The 20342-nt window shown below is 41.1% G+C and overlaps 1 protein-coding gene across 4 annotated transcripts in view; it reads left to right on the top strand.

Annotated features, from left to right (window-relative positions):
* Window positions 1-20342, top strand: part of LOC124716918 (serine protease svh-1-like) — a 470384-nt gene that overhangs the window by 52923 nt on the left and 397119 nt on the right. The gene's annotated exons all lie outside the window — the stretch shown is intronic.

The raw sequence follows: 20342 nt of genomic DNA, 5'->3' as shown, positions 1-20342 counted from the left end.
CTAAAACCCATTTGCACTTTTCTCACATGACATACCGAAAACTTCGGATCAATGCAATCAGGTAGGTGCTGTATTTCCGAAAAGCATTTGACTCAGTCCAAACCTACGGTACGCTAGTTGTCAAAAGTACGATCAAATGAGGAATCAAGTGAAATTTGTCACTGGAGTGAAGACGTTTTGATTGGAAGGACACAGCATGTTGTCTTGGATGTAGAGTCATCATCAGATGTAGAAGTAACTTAAGGTGTGCCCCAGGGAAGTGTGTTGGGACCCTTGCTGTTCATATTGTATATGAATGACCTTGCAGACAATATTAATAGTAAACTAAGGCTTTTGCAGATGATGCAATTATCTATAATGAAGTACTATCTGAAAGAGGTTCCACAAATATTCAGTTAGATAATATTCAGTCTTGATAAGATTTCAAAGTTATGCAGAGATCTAAATGTTCAGAAATGTAAAATATTGCACCTCACAAAACGAAAACACGTAGGATCCAGTGCCTATAATATCAGAGAGTCACTTTTGGACTAGACCAACTCAAACAAATACCTAGGTGTAAAACCTTGCAATAACATGAAATGAAATGATCAGTTGTAGATAAAGCAGGTGGCAGACTTTGGTTTATTGACAGAATACTGGTGAAATGCAATGTGTCTACAAAGGAAATTACTTGCAGATCACTTGTGCAAGCAGTTCTAGAATATTGCTCAAGTGTTTGGGACTCATACTAGATAGGACTAATTGATTTGATTTGATGTTGACAGGGAAGCTAAAACAGATTTAGTCTAACCCGCCACCACCCGCACTGAAACTGAGTTTATTGTGCGGTATTGCTCCCTTTACCAGTTTTTTGTTAGACATAATTTTTTTAGGTCTAGTTGTCACGAAAATTCTGTGTCTCTTGCTCTCCAATGCCGTGCATTCGAAGATTAGGTATGATACAGTTTCTTCACTCTCATTACAGATCCTACATTTAGGGTCTTCTTCCATTATACCCATTATATGTAGGTGTTTTTTGAAATTCCCATGGCCAGTAATCAGTCCAACCATGAGTTTAATCTCTTTCCTGTTCAAGCCCAGGATTACAGAACTTCTTTTAAAACATGTGTCTGGCGTCATTACCTTACCATGTTTTTATTTATAGACCTTGGTCCAGTATTCTATGTGATGTCTTCTAAGCCAGTTCCGTAGTTCTAGTTTTATCATAGCCTTGGTGATTGTCAGGACAGGTTCCGGTCCAATGAATGGAGTCTTTGCCCCCATCCTAGCCAACCTGTCAACTTTTTCATTGCCACCGATCCCTGAGTGGCCAAGGACCCACACTAGGTTTACCCTATTACTTCCCCCTAAGCCCACCAGAGCCCTGTAACATTCTGCAACAAACTTAGATCTTGTTGCAGGAGCTGCCAATGATTTCAGGGCTGCCTGGCTGTCTGAATAGTTGTAGATGCTATGGTCCTTGTAGCATCTACACATATTCTTCTCCACACACACCCTGATTCCAGTAATTTCAGCTTGGAATACTGAGGCCAGTTTTTCTAGAGAGGTGAAGCACTCCAGTCTTGGCTGAACCCGGTACATCCCAGCCCTAGCACCTCGATCTGGTTTCGACCCATCAGTGATCCAGACATGTCTCCCGTGTGGTATCAAACTGTTTTTTTACCACTGCTCCCTGCTTCCAATTATTATATTGCATGGCTTGTTGAAGCGGTTGGGAGCTATTATGTAGTTGGTTGGCATTTCCCCAGCCATTCCTATATTTACCTCACTCACTATTTTAGTGTCTGATTCTGGATGTCCCAATGAGATCAGGTTTTTGCCCATTTTGAGCCTGTATACACCAGCTGCTCCCTTTATCTTGACCCAAAGATGTAGTGGAGGCATTTCCAGCATGGTTTCCATCCCAGTGGTTGGTCTGCTGCTAATTCCACCTGTTATGGCTAAGCACGCCAGTCTTTGCACCTTAGCAAGCTCCTTAGCTGCAACCTGCTGTTCTACCTTCTCCCACCACACTACGGCCCTGTAGCAGATCCTAGGTCTAACCATCATGGTGTATATCCAGTGCATACCTCTGGGGCTTAGACCCCAGTTTTTGCCACAAGCCCTTCTAGTACTCACTAGTGTACCTTTTGCCTTGGAGCAGATGCTCTTGATGTGAGTGGTCCATGTTAGTTTCTCATCTGAGGTTACCCCTAGATATTTCGCTATCCCTTTCACAGGTAGAGTTTCATTGAAGAGCTATAGATTCCAACTTGAGTGTTTGATATGCTTCTTCGTGAATGGTACCACAACAGTCATTTTAGGATTAACCCTTACACCCTGTTTAATGCATCAGCCTTGCACAATGTCCAATGTACCTTCTGCCATATTCCTAACTATGTCAATAAATTTGTGAAGTATTACTATGACAAGTAACTTCAGGTGTGACCTGTGTAAAAGAATTGACTGGAATTTAGTTCCTCAACGTGTTTGTTCATCACTAGATTCCACAATAAAGAGGAGAAAACTCCTCCTTGTGGCCAACCTCTAGTGGTGGTAATTACCATCTTCTCATTCATCATGGTGGCCTCTACCATCCTTCCTCTAAGCATGGCCCTAGTCCACCTACATATAGTGGTCCCTAGGTCATGCTCCTCTGCTGTGCTAACCATGGAATTGAAGATTGTGTCACTAAAGGCCCCTCCAATGTCCAGGAAGATGCAGAGGGCTATTTTTTGAAAGTGAAGTGCTTTCTCCACCCTCCCAAAGAGTTGATGGAGAGCTGTCTCACATGATTTACCTGGTTGATATGCATGCTGGTTTGAATGTAGAGAAGCCCTAGTTAGCCTCCTGTCCCCAACATGTACATTAACCGGTTTTTCCAATGGTTTAAGAATGAAGGAGGACAGATTGATTGGTCTCGTATCCTTGGCCTTGGTATGATCAATTCTCCCTGGCTTTGGAATAAAAACAACCTTCACTGCCCTCCAGGTATTGGGAATGATTCCTGATGCTAGGCTAACCCTGAATAACCCGCATAGGACTCTTATGAAATTCTCTTCTGCCTGTTGCCGGAGAGCTGGGAATATTCTGTCTGGGCCAGTTGACTTGAACGGTTGGAATGTTCCAACTGCCCATTGGATTGTACTGAAGTCGACACACTCCTTGGCCGATTCCCAGTCCTCTCTTTCAGTGCCTGAGAACCACTGCTTCTGAGGGATTGCATTCTGGTCTATGTTATCCACCAGAGCATATTGAGGAAAGTGAGTCTTGAGGAGCAGTTCCGGCATCTCATGTGGTATCTTCGTATATTGCCCATCCTCCTTCCTCAACGTACCTCCTGGATTAGTTGGTACTCTAGTGAGGATTTTGAAGTTTGGCTTGAGTTGCTGTGCCCTCCATTTCCTCACAGAAAGCCTTCCAGGATGCCTCCTTTGCTTGTCTAATTGCAGGTTGTAGTTGACAAGGGCCTCACAATATTTTGCCCATTGTCCTTTATGTCTTGCAAGGTTAAACAGTCTTCATACCTGTTTTCTTTGCATTTCCAAGTTATTGTTCCATCAAGACACACTCCTATTTGTGCACTTCTTGGTGATTGTGCAGTTGTGCTGGTATGAGGTCACTATGGCAGAGTTGACAGCCTCTGCTACTTCCTCAAACTCTACTGGATTCCTTATTGAGGTTTTAATTTCTGATAAGCTTAAGTCAAGGTTCCTCCTGTATGTCTCCCAGTCTGTTTTCCTGGAATACCTATAAGCCGTGATCTGTCTGATTCCCATTTCAATTTTGAATTTAATATACATGTGGTCCAATGAGGCTGGCTCTAACGCTACATGCCATTGTTTGACATAACTGCCCATCATAATGGAACCAAAGGTTATGTCAGTTACTTCTTCCGTTCTGCTGTTCCTGAATGTAGGTTCATCACCCCTATTCAGGGCCTCCAAGTTGTTGGAAAAGATAAATTCAAGAAGGCACTCACATCTACTATTGGTGTCCTTGCTGCCCCACACTAGGTTGTGGGCATTGACATCACATCCATCCAACAGTTGGTCACCTTGCTGATGGCAAGCTTCTGTCAGTCTCCTCACCTCCAAAGGAGGAGAACAGCTGTCTTTGTAAAGAAGGTATGCTGAGGCCAAAACAATTTCCCTCGTGATACCTTCCTCACATTGCTGCATCCTGATGGTCACCAGGTCCCTGGAGCAGAAATCCATCATTGGCACAAAAGAAATTCCATTTCTCACATAGATGCATGTTCTGGAGTTTCTTAGATTCCTAGCACAAATAAGCTTACCTCCAGTGCCACTGAGGCCCGATGCACCCTCTTTATATAAGTAGGGTTCTAGTATCAGGGCCAGATGCACTTTCTGTCTCCCCAGGCAATGGCTCAGGGCAGCAGTGGCCCCTTTACTGTGCTGAAGATTAATCTGCAGCACCTCCAGTCTATGTCTTGCTGCCATCATTGCTTTTGAGGTCTTTGTTTACCCTGTTGGCAACCTGCAAGAACCTTAAAAACAATTTCAGGTCTTGCTGTCTTGCTCTCGCATCGTCTTCAAGGACTTCTCTCTGACCTCCACCACCGGGGTTCGTCCTTCTGATACAGCCTTACTCTCCAATCCTCTGTTGAGACTTTTGGTTCTGGGCCCCTATTTTCTTGAACAGAGTCTTTGGAGAGACATCCTTAAGGATCTTTGGTAACCATATTGATACCTTTGTGGTCTTAAGACGCTCAGCTGCTGTCCTGACCAGCAGCTTCACACCCTTCAATGGGGGTATCATGGGCACCTTGTCCTTGAGCCATTCCACTGTATGAACACCCTCATAGACAAAAATGAGGGCACCACAATCTAGATAGACCCTCCTGAAATTGGGTCCTGGACCAGCATCCTCCTCCCTCCCCCCCCCCACCCCCCCAAATCTTTTCAAAGAGGACCATCTGTATGAGCTCTTCCTGCTGTTAGGTGATGCCTAGGCTCACTTATCCTGAGAGGAGGGAGTCATAGATTCCTCCCTTAGATAGGACTAATAGGGGATATTGAATATATACAGGGAAGGGCAGCATGAATGATCTCAGGTTTGTTAAATCCATGGATGAGTGTTCAGAGATACCGAAGGAATTGAATTGGAGTACCCTTGATGTAAACTATCCCAAGAAAGTCTATTAACAAAGTATCTAGAACTGTCTTTAAATGATTACTCTAGGAATATACTAGAACACCCTACATATCACTCACATAGGAATCATGAGTATGAGATCAAAATAATTACAGCATACACAGAGACATTCAAACAAACTTTCTTGCTGCACTCCATACGTGAATAGAACAGGAAGAAACCCTAACAACTGGTGCAATGGGACATACCCTCTGTATGCACCTCACGATGGTTTGCAGTGTATGGACGTAGATGTAGATTTAAGCATTGTAGTTGACCATGCACTGAGTAGACATGTTCCCAGCAGAACAGTTCATAATAGGAAGGACTATCCATGGTATGCAATCTCTGTAAAGACACTTCTAAACAAACAGGCACTGGTGCATAATGGGTGTACTATGAGACAAAGCATAGGGCTACAGATTGAGAGATGCTGAATGAAAAGTGTGTGGCTGTCAAGCGAGCAGTGCCGAAGCCTTCAATGACTACTGTAGCAGAATATTGTCTAATGGTCTTTCACAAAACCAAAAGAAATTCTGGTCATATGTAAAGGCTGTTAGTGGCTCAGAGTTACTGTTGAATCATTCGCAAATACAAGAGAAATAATTATGTGTCGCAGTGGTTTTGAGAAACAACTGAAATAATTAAAACTGGACAAAGCTCCAGGGCCCGGTTGAATCCCTATCAAATTCCATAATGAATGTGTGGCTGAGTTGTACCTACTTCTAACTACATCCATTATAGATCCCTTGAACAAAAAACCATGCCCAGTTGTTGGAAGAGATGACTTGCCACACCCATTTACAAGAAAGATTGTGGAAGTGATCCACAAAACTACCATCCCATATATTTGACATCAATTTGTTCTAGAATCATAAAACATATTCTTAGATCAAACAGAATGATATATCTCAAACAGAATGACCTCCTCCATGCAGCTAGCATGGATTATGGAAATGGTGGTCATACAAAACCCAGCTCACACTTTTCTTGCCTGACGTACTGAAAGCTTTGGATCAAGGCAGTCAGATACATGCAGTATTTCTTGATTTCCAAAAGGCATTTGACTCAGCACCACATCTATGCTTATTGTCAAAAGTACAATCATATTGGGTATCAAGCGAAATTTGCGACTGGATACAGAATTTTTGGTAAGGTGGTGCAGCATGTTGTCTTGGGTGGAGAGTCACCGTCAGATGTAGAAGTAAGTTTGGATGTGCCCAGGGAAATGTGTTGGGACCCATTTTGTTCATGTTGTATATTAATGACCTTGCAGAAAGTATTAATAATAACCTCAGACTTTTGCAGATTATGCAGTTATCTAAAAAATGAAGTATTATCTGAAAGAAGCTCCACAGATATTGTCAGATCTTGATAAGATTAAAAGTGATATGAAGATTAGAAAACTTGCTTTAAATGTTCAGAAAGATAAAATCGTGTGCTTCACAGAAAAAACAAAAAAAAGTAGTAGGCCTCTCCTATATGAATACCATGGTGTAACCCTTTGTAGGGTTATGAAATGAAATGTTCACATACGCTCGGCCATGGGTGAAGCAGATGGCAAACTTTGGTTCATTAGTAGAATAAAGGAGAAATACAATCAGTCTACAAAGTAGTTTGTTTACGAATAACTCGCACAACCCATCCTAGAATTTTCCACAAGTGTATGGGACCCATACCAGAAAGGACTAACAGGGTATAGCTAAGGTATGCAGAGGAAGGCAGCATGAGTGGTCACTGATTTGTTTGATCCATGTGCTAAATCTGCAGAGCAAGAACCAACTTGTTTTGCCAACTTTTGTTTTTATTAAGGAAACTGCAATAGACCACCAACAGTAACACACTCTTCAAAACCAAAAAAACATTAAGGATAACTTCTGTGGGTCAGGCAAATGACAACTAATTCCTATAATCAGAGCTCCCTTCTCCCTTCGACTCTGTGCCTGTACAACTGTTCCACGTTGAAGTCGGCTGTTAGCAGTTGGTACATAGCCTACACGACAGAAGCAATGTAGCACAACCGTTGCAGAAGAGAGGATGCCGTACCTACATGTTTGTTCTCAACTGTGGTACTTGCTTCTAAACACTTTTGCATTGGCCAGACTTCGCAGCAGAGTCGGCTACCTGCATCGCTGGCCTATCTGCGATGATACTGCTGCAGTAGGCGTCTGTGGTGACTGCAGCACCATGGAATAGTGTCACAGAGATACTGAAGAAACTGAAGTGGCAGACTCTTGAAAATTGACGTGAACTATCTTGATAAGAACTGGGTTTAAATGATGACTAAGAGTATATTACAACAATATATTACAACCTCCTACATATTGCTCACTTAAGGATTGTGGAAATAAGATTAGATTAATTACAGCATGCACAGAGGCATTTAAATAATCATTATTCCACATTCTGTATGTGAATGGAATGAGAAGAAATCCTAATAACTGATATAATGGGACATACCCTCTTCCGTGCACTTCACAGTGGTTTGTAGGGTTACATATAGATATTGTGGCAAATTGTGTAATCCAAATTACAGCTTCCATTTGCAACCGACAGCTTTAACTGGATGGAGTAAAGCCTGGAGTTGGTTGCTATTGTCCTGTTTACCACTTTGCAGCAAGTCACTATTGTATGGTGTACCACTTTTTATGAAGTTGATCTGGCACCTTATGATATTATTTTCATCACAAATTTTCCCACATTGTACTGTGGTAATGCAATTTTCATTTATTAGGTACTTGAATTACTTTGAGACCTATGGCCATTTAACAAACTTAGCCTTCTTTTAGAATGCCTGTAGGTGTAACTTTTACTGACTCAATAACTTCAGGCAAAGTTTAATCATTGGGGAATATTGATAATATGATGGGTGATATTTGTGAAACAGTACAGCAGTTGATGAGTGTGGTCACTTTTCTGTCATGCTTTCTTCTGTTGACAAGCTGACATTTTTTGTGCAGGTCCATTAGTCCCACTCAGCCTTCGTTTAAGCTGAGGGTTTGGGTATGCAGAGAAGATCAGGACTGCACATTTATTTGTAAAGCGCCATGTAGAAGAATGTCATTGCATCGTGATCCCTTTGTAGGTGCCATGGATTTGGTATAGGTATTTTTTAGACATTATAAAACTCTGCATTTGGTGCCTGGAATCAGTTAGGCTCTTAGGTTTGAAGAGCAATATGAAGGGACATTTAGTTTCTTTGCAGCAAGTGTCCCTGCTCTGATGTGTATATTTTTTTATTTCTGTCACTTACCACTATTTTTCTGTTTTATGTGGCCCTTTATCACATTTCCAAGACTGTTCTAGTTTATTTTTGTTTTTATGGCACTGCAAAATGAGCTGCTAGTAACCCACTGCCTTCGAAACTGTCCCAAAAACACAAAATTTGCCACACAGTAGTGACTATACCACCTGCATCTCCATTATTTGTCCTCGATTTTTTGTTTATTTTTCTTCTCTTTTTTTGGAGCTGTTATATAATGTTACATACTGGTAACACTTTGACACACACACACACACACACACACACACACACACACACACACACACACACACACCACACATACATACACACAGAGAGAGAGAGAGAGAGAGAGAGAGAGAGAGAGAGAGAGCACAGAGGGGGAGAGGAAGAGAGAGAGAAAGAGAGAGAGGAGAGAGAGGGGGGGGGAAGAGGGAGGGAGGGAGAGGATGCACTTGGTACAAATTGAGTAGTGCATCTACCTTGCATTTCTTGTGTTTTTAGTTTGCTATTCATACTTAATATGCACCAAATTACTCATTGGAGAGTAACCCAGTTTTCCCTTGTAAATCAATGGAAGTGGGCAATATAACCTGCATAAAGAAGTTGTCTGGCATCTTACGTACTAATCTTTTATGTCTGTTGATCAAATGATGAAGGCAAAACACTAAATGCAAACTCTACCAAAGCAAGTGAATTTGTGCTGAAATGATAACATTGTGTTTGTGTGAGACATATTCAATCTTCCAATTTCTTATTGAGTCATGTCTGCACACTGCGTCATCAGTGATTCATAAGGCACACTGTGGCTGTGGAGGATCAGCATAACTTTGTGAGATACCCTGTAGTTGCTTCTTGTGATGTATTGGGGTGAACAGAGTGGGGAATTATTTGCTCAGTCTTCAATTTACTGACCTATGAAGAAGGAAAATACATGAACACAATCTGGTGACCTACCTTATCTCACACTTCTACTCCATATATCCACCCACTCGCGCTGTTACATCCCTGGAACACAATTTATCCTTTATTAAAGCTATACTGTGCTTAGACGTGGTACAAACATCAAATATTTGTTTTCAACCCACTTCATATAAAGATAAACACTAATTTTATACTGTTAAAATAGTATTTTTGACAATTTGAAATTTTTCGATTCCCAGCAATGCGGATACTATTAGCCTCAGAGAAAAGATGAACAAGGCATTTTTATCGGAAATTTAATGTAGTTTTTACTGTCAAACATGTTTGCTAGCAGCCAATGTTTTTGACTTATTTGACAAAAACCTAGAAGTTATCTCTATAAATGCCCCCCCCCCCCCTCCCCACCAATGTTCAGGATTTTTAGCATGTTGTTCAGGAGACTCCCTACCACTGTGCATAAATTTGCAAGTAAACGATTTTTTCTCCTAGTCGATCTTTTTTGGTCTTCTTCAACTGCCTTATTAGTGGAAAGCTTTAAAAGCTGATTTGATTATCAAATGGCTGTTTTCTTTGCGTTATGTCCATGGGTATTCAATCTTTATATACCACCACCTCTTTTAAATTCTTGCTCACATTTACTAAACCAAACTGCAGAGGCGTGGGAAGATCACGTGTTTTGGAAAGTTGTGTATCCAAAAATAAGTTGCTGAGTTTGAGCATTTTAGGTCAAGGAGATGACTGGGCAATAAATGAATGCCTCACATTATAAGCATCTGTATAATATTAATGTTAAGCAAACCTACTGATACCAGACATCTGGTCTGACATTTTAGGTAAACAGCAATGAGGGATGGGAAGGAACGTCAGATGCACTCAATGTGTATGCCTGTGGGTCTCACTCAACATGTTGAAGAGGCTATTCCTGCAGGCCTTAACCCATTAAGTGGGTAGTTTGCGTGCGTGCGCCTCTTCCGCAGTGGGTAATATGCGCCAGCACGCCCTTGCGCAGTGATGCTGCATACTGTTCTCAAGCATAGAAGTTTTCCTTCATGTTTTCATTGTTGAATTTAAATTGATATTGGGTGGAAATGAATAAAATATATTGCAGAAGTTAACAAAACTGTGTTTTCACGATATTACAAGTTATTTTCAGTGTGAAACATTTTAAAACAAGGCGTTGCACACAAGGAAAATTGCATTCTCCACACCAGTATGAAGTCTCATTGCAAAGGCCTTTTCTCGTGCATGCCACACACCTCCTTGTTGGCCTTTTCTTTGTTGTGGGGGGCAGAAGGTCTGGAATATGCCTGGCTGTAAGGCATGTTGCTTTCGGTGTTCGAGGTGGGCGTCCCACTGATGTCCGTTGTTGTGGTGAAGATATGATCAACTGTTTGCAAAGGCTAATCATGAAGCTCATTCTACTTCATTCACCGTTATGCTGCTTGTACAGAGCATATGCGTTGAAACATGCAATGTCCAACAAGTGGTGGAAAAGCTTCTGATAATATTTTTTCAGCCTGCTCCTGGCCATCTGGTAGCTTTGTAACTGAGAATCGCCCACCTACCCCCCCCCCCCCCCCCTCTCCATATTCTTGTTGTAGTCAATGACAACATGTCACTTTTGAACGATTCCCTTCTTCGAGTTTACATTTAAAAATGTATCATCATGGAAGGTGCTGACCATAATAATGTCTCTTTTGTCCTTCCATTTCATTACCACCTGCTCACCTCTGTACCCTGTTATGTACTCCCCTTTCTTCAGTGTTTCCTTTTTTACAAAATCAGGGAACCTCGTTCTGCCTTCCGCATTGTGCCGACAACATCGGTGTTACTTGCTGGTTAGTTTGTCTACCAAATCTGGACTGGTGTACTAGTTGTCAAGATAAATGCAGTGGCCTTTCCCAAGTAGATTGTGTGCAAGCTCCAAAATAATTTGAGAGGTTATTTTTGCATCTGGTTGCCTCCATCCAAGCCATCCTTTCCAGGGCAACAACGATTCATCAATGGTGATGTTCCTTTCTGGCATATATACTGTTCTGAATTTACACCACAGATGCTCTGTAATGTGGTGAATTTTGAATAGTTTCCTGCTGATAGTGCCTAGTGGGTCACACGAGGTATTGTCAGCAAAGTGGAGGAATTTCAGTAAAAAATAAAACCGCTTTTCATTCATCAGTTTCCTGAAGAAAGGTGTGTCAGCTGAGTCTCTCTTTGAAAAGTACATCTTATGGTCTGGTTTGTGAAGAATTCCTTGAAGTATAAGCATTCCAATAAGTGTTTTTACCTCATCACATCTAGTAACCTGCCAACTGCGAACCCTGGAGCATGCTGCTAAATTGGGATGAGAAGCTAGGATCTGTTCTGCACATAGGTTCACCCGTCCAGCTTTTATTGTGCACAAAGCATCGTCCACAAAACACACAAAACAACTCATCACATCATATTGTTTTCGAGGCACAACTGTACCACTACTACCACTGAACAAATATTGATTACAAACTGAACTAGCATGCACAAATGCGCTAGGTACCGTCTGCTGCAGTAGTGTATTGTCGTCAGATGTTTCTGAATCAAACGCACTTTCACTAGCCTCAACATTTGTACCTTGTAAACTTTCAGAATTGTCACTGAAATTATCGTCATTTTCTAAAAGCAGCTGCTCAATTTCTGAATCTGATAAACAACTTCTTTTCACCACTGCAAAAGATCACTTACTAACATGGCAGTAAACACAGACAAAAAAGGTGCTCTTTTGCAGCTGCTTCACTGGACGCACACTGTCAACACCCGCTCGAGTGGACAATGTGTAAGTAGCCTAGAACATGCTGTTTTGTCTGACGAGATCTACCCTCTAGTGGACGAAGCTCAGCTAATACCACAGTGTCAATGGCAAGCTGATAATTCATCATTCCCCTGTACTCAGAAGGATGAACAGTATACAGAGTAGGGCAGCACTAATGGTCACAGGTTTGTTTGCCCCTTTGAAGAGTGTCACAAATATGATCAAAAGTTGAACTGAGAGACACTTGAAGGTATACACAAGCTGTCCTGAGAAAGTCTACTTAGGAAGTTTCATAAACCAGCTTCAAATTGTGAATGTAGGACTACAATACAACTCCCTATGTATCACTCCCATAGTGATCATGTGGACAAGATTACCCTAATCCCAGTGCACATAGAGACATTTTAACAGTCATTCTTTCCACTCTCCACACATGAATGGAATGGGAAGAAGCCCTAATAACTGGTGCAAAGGGACGTCCCCTGCGCCATGCACTTCACTGTGGTAGGCTGAGTGTGGATGTAGATCTAGATGATGTGGCATGTGATGTCATACGTGTGCAAATAGAGAGTAGAACAATGACAGTACATGTTTCGTAACTCTTTTATTTTTTGGAATGTACATTTTGTGGAGAAACTGATATATATAGTATAGCATGAGGTGTAGGTTAGTTTAAAAGATGACAGTTTTGTTGTGATTTGGTGAAGCCAATGAATGTGATCACAAAACCTTTGTTGTAGTGACATACTGATCTGTTATATATCCTTAATCGAGTTGGCATAAATTAATCCCTTATAGTTACTGGGTGCAGCAGGTTTGCATGCCTGCCGCAATCAGTCACGTAATACAATTTTGTAAAAGTCTCTGTGGCAATGTTTCAGTGCCCTCACAGCTCTATAGAGTGCTATTCTTCTCACTTGCAGCTCTTTGAGCTTCACAATTAAAAACTGTCAACAGTGGTTCCAGCTGCCATCGATCTTCTTATGCTGTCTCGAATGTAGATTAGTTTCAAAGGTGACTGATTGGTTATGAATTGGTGAAGCCAACATATGCGATTATGATATCTTATTTGTGGTGACATACTGATGTGAGGCATAGCCTGCATTTAGGTTGGGTTAATGATGATGGTTTGGTTGTGAGTTGGGAAAACCAATGATTGTGCTGTCTGAGAATATCTGCAATTCTTGTTATAGTGTTGATTGTAGTAGGCATAGATTTCAATGAGTATTTTTATGTCCACCATTTTCATGATGTTGGTCAAACCCAACAGTCAATTTTTCAAGTGTTTCATTTAACTTCATCATAAACATAAACATGGATTACAAAGTTAATACACTAGTAACACAAATACAGACAGCAAATTGAATGTGTCAAAATGTTCAGCGATGTATAATGCATAGCTCTAGAAGTACAAAAATATACATTTTTGTAATCACATTTTCTTTGCTTTTTATGTTTTAAGTAAAAAGTTCACTTACTTCATAACCCTTCAGTTCTAATGCAGTGTTTTTGGTCTCTCTTTTGTATGGACGAATCAATTGCTTGCTGATGTACTGCAATAAGAGAGTTTGATTTATTTGTATAAAAAGCATTTCTGTGTGTTGCATAGTTACAATAGATTGGTATTATGTGGTGTTTTTCCCAACATTGTAAATACACTGGACAAAAGATTGTTCTGTGTTTTGCATAGGTAAAGTTGAATAGTATTAAGTGGTGTTTTCTCAGCATTGTAAATACACTGGACAAAAGATTTGTTCAACCCAGCTGGCAATATCCCCATAACATTACATAAAACTGCCTCTGTCCTTGGTAATGGCCTCTGTTCAGTGACAAAGAGAGTCAACAAGTTTGTTCAGCTCTGCTATATGCATTGAAACCACTCATTAATGATAAGATATCATAGAACAACAAGATTGCTGAAATGTTGATTGCTTTGTTTCACCCACTGTTCCAATTACTCATATAGAGATTTTCGAAGGGATCAAAATTGGCTGAGTTAACCATCTAGTTGCGTTATGATACACATTGTTGGTCATAGTAGGAAAGTATGTTTGTCCCATTGTGAACATGGTTGTTGTCATCTTGAAAGATGGGAGTGGCCCACAACACATTTGTTGCAAAGTTGTGTAAGAGAAAACAACAGCTGCTCACCAATAATGTTGACATCCTGGCTCCTATTCACAGTAACCTAAATGAGTGGGCCCAAGTTGTAACACGAAACTGTACTCCCAAAACATCACAGAATTATTACCTGAATTACACACTCTACACAATAGAGACTGACTGCCCTATTGAGTAGTCATTGCCCTTGACACGTTGTGTAATTTGAAAAAGAGTCAAAATCACAACTCATGTGTCACAGTACATGCCTCAGGTCAGCTACTATTCTGTTCCATTATTGTCTGATATTATCAGTGACACACGGCTGTAAGCAATGGCCTTTGCTAGGTATACAACTCCAAATGTCCACTGACTGCAGTTTCTGCCACGTTGTTCACTCAGAAACTGGTTGAGGTAGACCTGCATTCATTGACAGCAGCAATTACAATTGGGTTTGAAATCGATTGTCATTGAAAAGGCGTGAGATTTGTTTCTGATCCTTGTCAGTTAAGGTCACTTTATGACCACTGTTCTTACACCATGTAATATGACCATGAGTAGTACCCGATTTTTATAGACATGTGAGACAGTCCACACTAATACTTTAACAAATCAGGAACCTCTTTCACAGTGTGGTCATGGACATGTTCAAAATCATGATACCTCACTTCTGAAAATGTAATGTAATCGGATAGGAAAAAAATCATCTCACCAAGAACATATGTATAAAAGCTATTATGTATGCAAGCTTTCGGAGCCAGTGGGTCCTTCTTCTCATAGAAGGAAGAGGGTTGAAGGAAAAGGAACAGTGAGGTTTAGAAAAAGTGGTAGAATTTGGAAAAGTCACCCAGAACCCTGGGGCAGGGGAGATGTACCGAACGGGAATGGTAGGGAAGACTGATTGTTGGGGGCTGAACCAGGTGATATTTAAGAACCTGAGAAAAGGGTAATATGCAAGAAAGAGATTATGCTAAAACACGTGTATGAATTAATAAGAGCAAAATCCTAAGCACATAGTATGTTTTAGAGGTGGGAGGGGGATGGCAAAAAATAGATGGGTTGGAAAATGAAAGATGTAGAAAACTAAAATGTAGAGAAGAAAGGAGTAGTTACTGTGAAGAAATGCTGCGACCAAAGAATTTAACATAAATTAAGGATAGGTTGGCGGCAAGGACCAAGGTCAAGTTGTAGTGCCAGTTCTCACTTGCAGAGTTCTGAGAAACTGGTGTCTGGGGGAAGAATCCAGATTGCACATGTGGTGAAACATACACCAAGATCACAACTGTCATGTTGCAGTGCATGCTCTGCAACAGGATATTGTGTGTTATCAGGATACACCCTCTGCCTATGCACATTCATTGTAACTGTTAACTTGGTGGTAAGTGTGCCTGCTTAGCTGAGTGGTAATGTGTTTCCCTACCACACAGCAGGTCCTGGTTTGATTCCCGGTCAGCTTGGAGATTTTCTCCACTTGTGGACTGGGCGTTGTGTTGTCCTCATTTTCATTTCATCATCACTGACAAGCAAGCTGCCCAATGTGGCATCACCTGAAATAAAACTTGCAATCCAGCAGCCAACCTTTCCCAAATGAGGCCTCATGGTTATCAGTGTCACACAATCATTTCATTTTCACTTGGTGTTAGTCATGTCAGTGTAAAAGGCCAAACAGTGTTTACATAGTAGCTAGTATATGACGTGTCATTTTGTAAGTGGCTCTCCCTTTGATGGTATATGTTTTGCCAGTTACAGGGTTGGTATTGGTGGTGGTAGGAGGGTGCACAGGGCAAGTTTTGCAGTGGGGACATCACAGGGGTAAGGGCATGGGTGCAGAAGGAGCATGGGGTCTGACAAGGATATTGCGGAGATTGGGAGGGTGACAAAAAGCTATTCTAAATGTGATGGGAAAAATCTCAGACAGAATGAGATCTGTTGGTGGTAACTGCCACTACAACTGGTCCTAGGTTCTTGCCTCCCAACTGACCTTTGGTCTCAGCATTTTTTCACAGTAACTATTCCTTTCTCCACTCTGTTTTAGTTTTCTACCTCTTTCATTTTCTGACCTGCGTGTTTTTCAGTGCCCCCCCTGACCACCTCTGTCACATACAAAGCACTTAGCTTTTTGTTCTTATTAACTCATGCATGATGTTCTAGCCATAATCTCTGTCTTGCATATTACACTTTCTTCCACCTTTAAGCTCTCAAGTTTTTGAATCTTGCCTGATTCAGTCTCCAACAGTAAGTCTTTTCTTCTCATCCCATCCGTTAAGTCTCCACTGGCTCAGGATACAGGATGACTTTTCTAATCTCTACCCCTTTTCCTAAACCTCACCAGTCTTTTCCCTTCATCCCACTTCATTCCTCTTCAAACCTTCTGTCAGAAGACAGAGCCATTGCCTCTGAAAGCTTGCAAATGTAATACCTTTTATATGTGGATTATCCTGCTGCTGCTTGGTGAGTAGGTCTTTTTATCTATCCAGATACATTATGTTTTTGAAAATTCATTATTTTAATTGATATGGTAGCTCATTTCTGCCACTCTGTCACAGCTCCACATCATCTGACCTTACTATGCTGATATCATGCAATGAACTGCTGCACACACCAGTTCACTGACATGACGTACATTAGCAGTGGAGGGTCATGTGACTGGCAGTTACCTATTCTACACCACCCATAGTCCTCCAATGCTCTTTTAAAAGGGTGACTAATATTTTGACCACTCAGCGTACTTGTTTCACGTGTTATTCTGTGTAATGTGTCTTTCGCTTTGTAGCTGTGATTGTTCCCACTGATATGTTTTACATATTGCATAAGAATTGATTTGAAGGGTTTTAAAACTGGGTCTGCAATTTTCACATTACCCTACATACTCGAATAATCCGCACATGTTTCTTCCTGAATTTTAGGACGAAAAACTGGGGTGCACGGATTATTCGAAACATTGTTGGTACTGCTCCGCCTCCAACAATACATCCCATTACACTATTGCATTGTTGCGGCCTCAGTCTGTGACGCATCACTAGCATGTTAGGAGTGAAGTATTAACGTCTTCAAACTTGTTACTTATGGCTACAAGTTATCGTTATCGCTCATACACTGCTAAAGAAAAAGTGAAAATTATTGAAGAAGCCAAGAATATTGGAAACCGTGCAGCAGGAAGAAAGTACAACATGAGTGAGAGTTGTATTCGTGACTGGCACAAAAATAAAATGCAGCTTCAAGAAACTAATAGTAATCACCGGGAATTTCGTGGTCAAAAAGCGAAGCATCCGGACCTTGAGAAAAGGCTCTGCATTTATGTAGATGAGAAGCGACAATACGGATGTGCAGTGATGAGTGAAATGTGCCAACTTAAAGCATTGTCTTTAGCCAAAGAACTAGGCATACCAGTTTCAAAACTAGCCGGGGCTGGCTATCAAGATTTTTCAACCGAAATGGTTTAGGATTCCGGAGGAAAACTACTATTGCTCAGCGGCTTCCAGGTGATTACGAGGAAAAAATAGTGAATTTTCATCGTTATGTGTTAAATCTGCACAGTAAACAGTCCTATATATTATTGCAAATTGGTAATGCGGATCAAACGCCAGTCTATTTTGAGATGCCACTCAACAACACAGTGAACAGGAAAGGAGAATCCAGCATCATGATACGAACTGGTGGCAGTGAGAAACAAAGATGTACAGTGATGTGTGTGTAACTGGCGACAGACGAAAGCTACCACCTTGTGTGATATTTAAAAGGAAAACTATTCCAAAAATATCAGTAAAAGGCATACCAGTATTAGTGAGAGCGAATTTGAAAGGGTGGATGGACAATGAACTTATAATTGACTGGGTGACACATGTTTGGCAATGTCGTCCTGGTGCATTACTGAATTTACGCAACATGTTGGTCCTAGACAGCTTCCGCGGACATACAACTAAGGAAGTGGGAGACAAATTACAAAAAGGGAAAACTGACTTGGTCATTATCCCTGGAGGCCTAACGTCCATCCTACAACCTCTAGATGTGTGTATAAATCGGCCATTCAAAGCTGCACTTAAACATCGATATACACAGTGGATGGCTGAGGAAAACCATAAGTTCACACCTAGTGGAAAAATCAAACGGCCGCATTTGTCCCAGATTTGTGAATGGGTGAAAAGTGCATGGAACTCCATTCCGCAACCACTGGTGGAAAAATCCTTCAAAAAAATGTGGAATCACAAATTCACTGGATAGAACAGAGGACGACGCTCTATGGGAAGATGGTGAAGATGACAATGATTTTCCAGCTAGTGATGATGATGAAAGTGATGAATAGAGTGGTAAGAGAGGAAACGTACTGGTATTGACTAAAATACTTTATTGCACATACCATATTAACAAATTCTTAAACAAGATAATTCACATTTCTTTTTTTGCTACTGTAGGTACGCATAGAGTCCCTGGTGGCGGTGATAATATTCCCCAGCCGCCCACCCATCTAATTGGCCAGCCGACCAGCCGGCCAGCTGCACGCTGCTGGCTGCCCGCCCGCCGGCTGGCCAGCTGCACGCCACTGAATCGGTTGTGTTTTAATGATGTATCAACCTGTACAGCAGCAATGCTTCAAACCAGTAGTTATTATACATACTTTTGAACACATCATAACATTGGAACAATTTTTTTTTGTAAATAAAACAAATTAAAGCAAAAAATAATTTTTTCCCCTCTTCCTCAAAATTGGGGTGCACGGATTTTTCGCGGGCACATATTATTGGAGTATGTACGGTATATTCTTAGTTGTAATCTATGATATAGGGTATAGTCACCAAGCTAATGTACAACTTTGAGCAGTGATTCTTGTCCATTAAAATCTTTGTTAATATATGTATTCTGTTATGTAGCAGCAGAATGTATATTTGAGGAGATACTAATTGTGTGGAAATCCATTTTCCAGCATCCTGATTTAATATTCCTGTAATTTTTCTACACCACTCCAGATGAGTACTCAGAAGCTTCCTTTACATGATCATAGCCTTCCTTCGTCATTTTTGTCTTGAATAGTGAATTCAATATCTGTAATGACCTCTTTGCCAACACACAGGTAAACCATTATAGTTTAACAATTAAACTATAGTGATTTTATATAGACTTTTGCAACTCCCCCTATCTTGTCTTTAACCCATATTTATACACTGCAGCGCCAAAGAAAATGGTGTAAAACATGTGTATTCAAATACAGAGATACGTAAACAGGCAGAATATGGCAGTGTGATCAGCAAAACCTATATAAGACAATAATGTCTGGTGCAATTTGTTAAATCGGTCACTACTGCTACATTGGCAGATTATCAAGATTTAAGTGAGTTTCAACGTGTTGTTATAGTTGGTGCATGAGCGATGGGACACAGCATCTTTGACATAGTGATGAATTGGGGATTTTCCCATACAACAATTTCACGAGTGTACCATGAATATCAGGAATGCAGTAGAACATAACATCTCCGATATACTGTGGCTGGAAGATCCTGGAGGAACGGGACCATTGATAACTGAAGAGAATCATTCGACATGGCAGAAGTGCAACCCTTCCCCAAATTGCTGCAGATTTCAATACTGGGCCATCAACAAGTGTCAACATGCAAACAACTCAACAAAACATCATCAATAAGGGCTTTCAGAGCCGAAGGTCTACTTGCATACCCTTGATGACTGCATGGCACAAAGCTTTACACCTCACCTGGGCCTGTCAACACTGACATTGGACTGTTGATGACTGGAAACATTGTTGCCTGGTCGGACAAGTCTCATTTCAGATTGTATCAAGCGGATGGACTTTTATGAGTATGGAGACAACATCACGAATTCATGAACCTTGCATGTCAGCAGGGGACTGTTTAAGCTGGTGGAGGCTCTGGTAATGGTGTGTGTGGTGTGTGCAGTTGGAGTGATATGGGACGCCTGACACATCGAGATACTACTGCGACAGGTGACACATGCGTAAGTATCCTGTATGATCACCTGCATCCATTCATGTCCATTGTGCATTCTGACGGACTTGTGCAATTCTAGCAGGACAAAGCAACATCTTACAGAATTACTACAGAGTGGTTCTAAGAACACTCTTCTGAGTCTTTACACTTCCACTGGCCACCAAACACCCCAGACATGAACATTATTGATCAGATCCGG

Source organism: Schistocerca piceifrons, chromosome 1, assembly GCF_021461385.2.
Source record: "Schistocerca piceifrons isolate TAMUIC-IGC-003096 chromosome 1, iqSchPice1.1, whole genome shotgun sequence".
Taxonomy (NCBI): domain Eukaryota; kingdom Metazoa; phylum Arthropoda; class Insecta; order Orthoptera; family Acrididae; genus Schistocerca; species Schistocerca piceifrons.
This window is presented reverse-complemented; position numbering and strand designations above follow the sequence as displayed.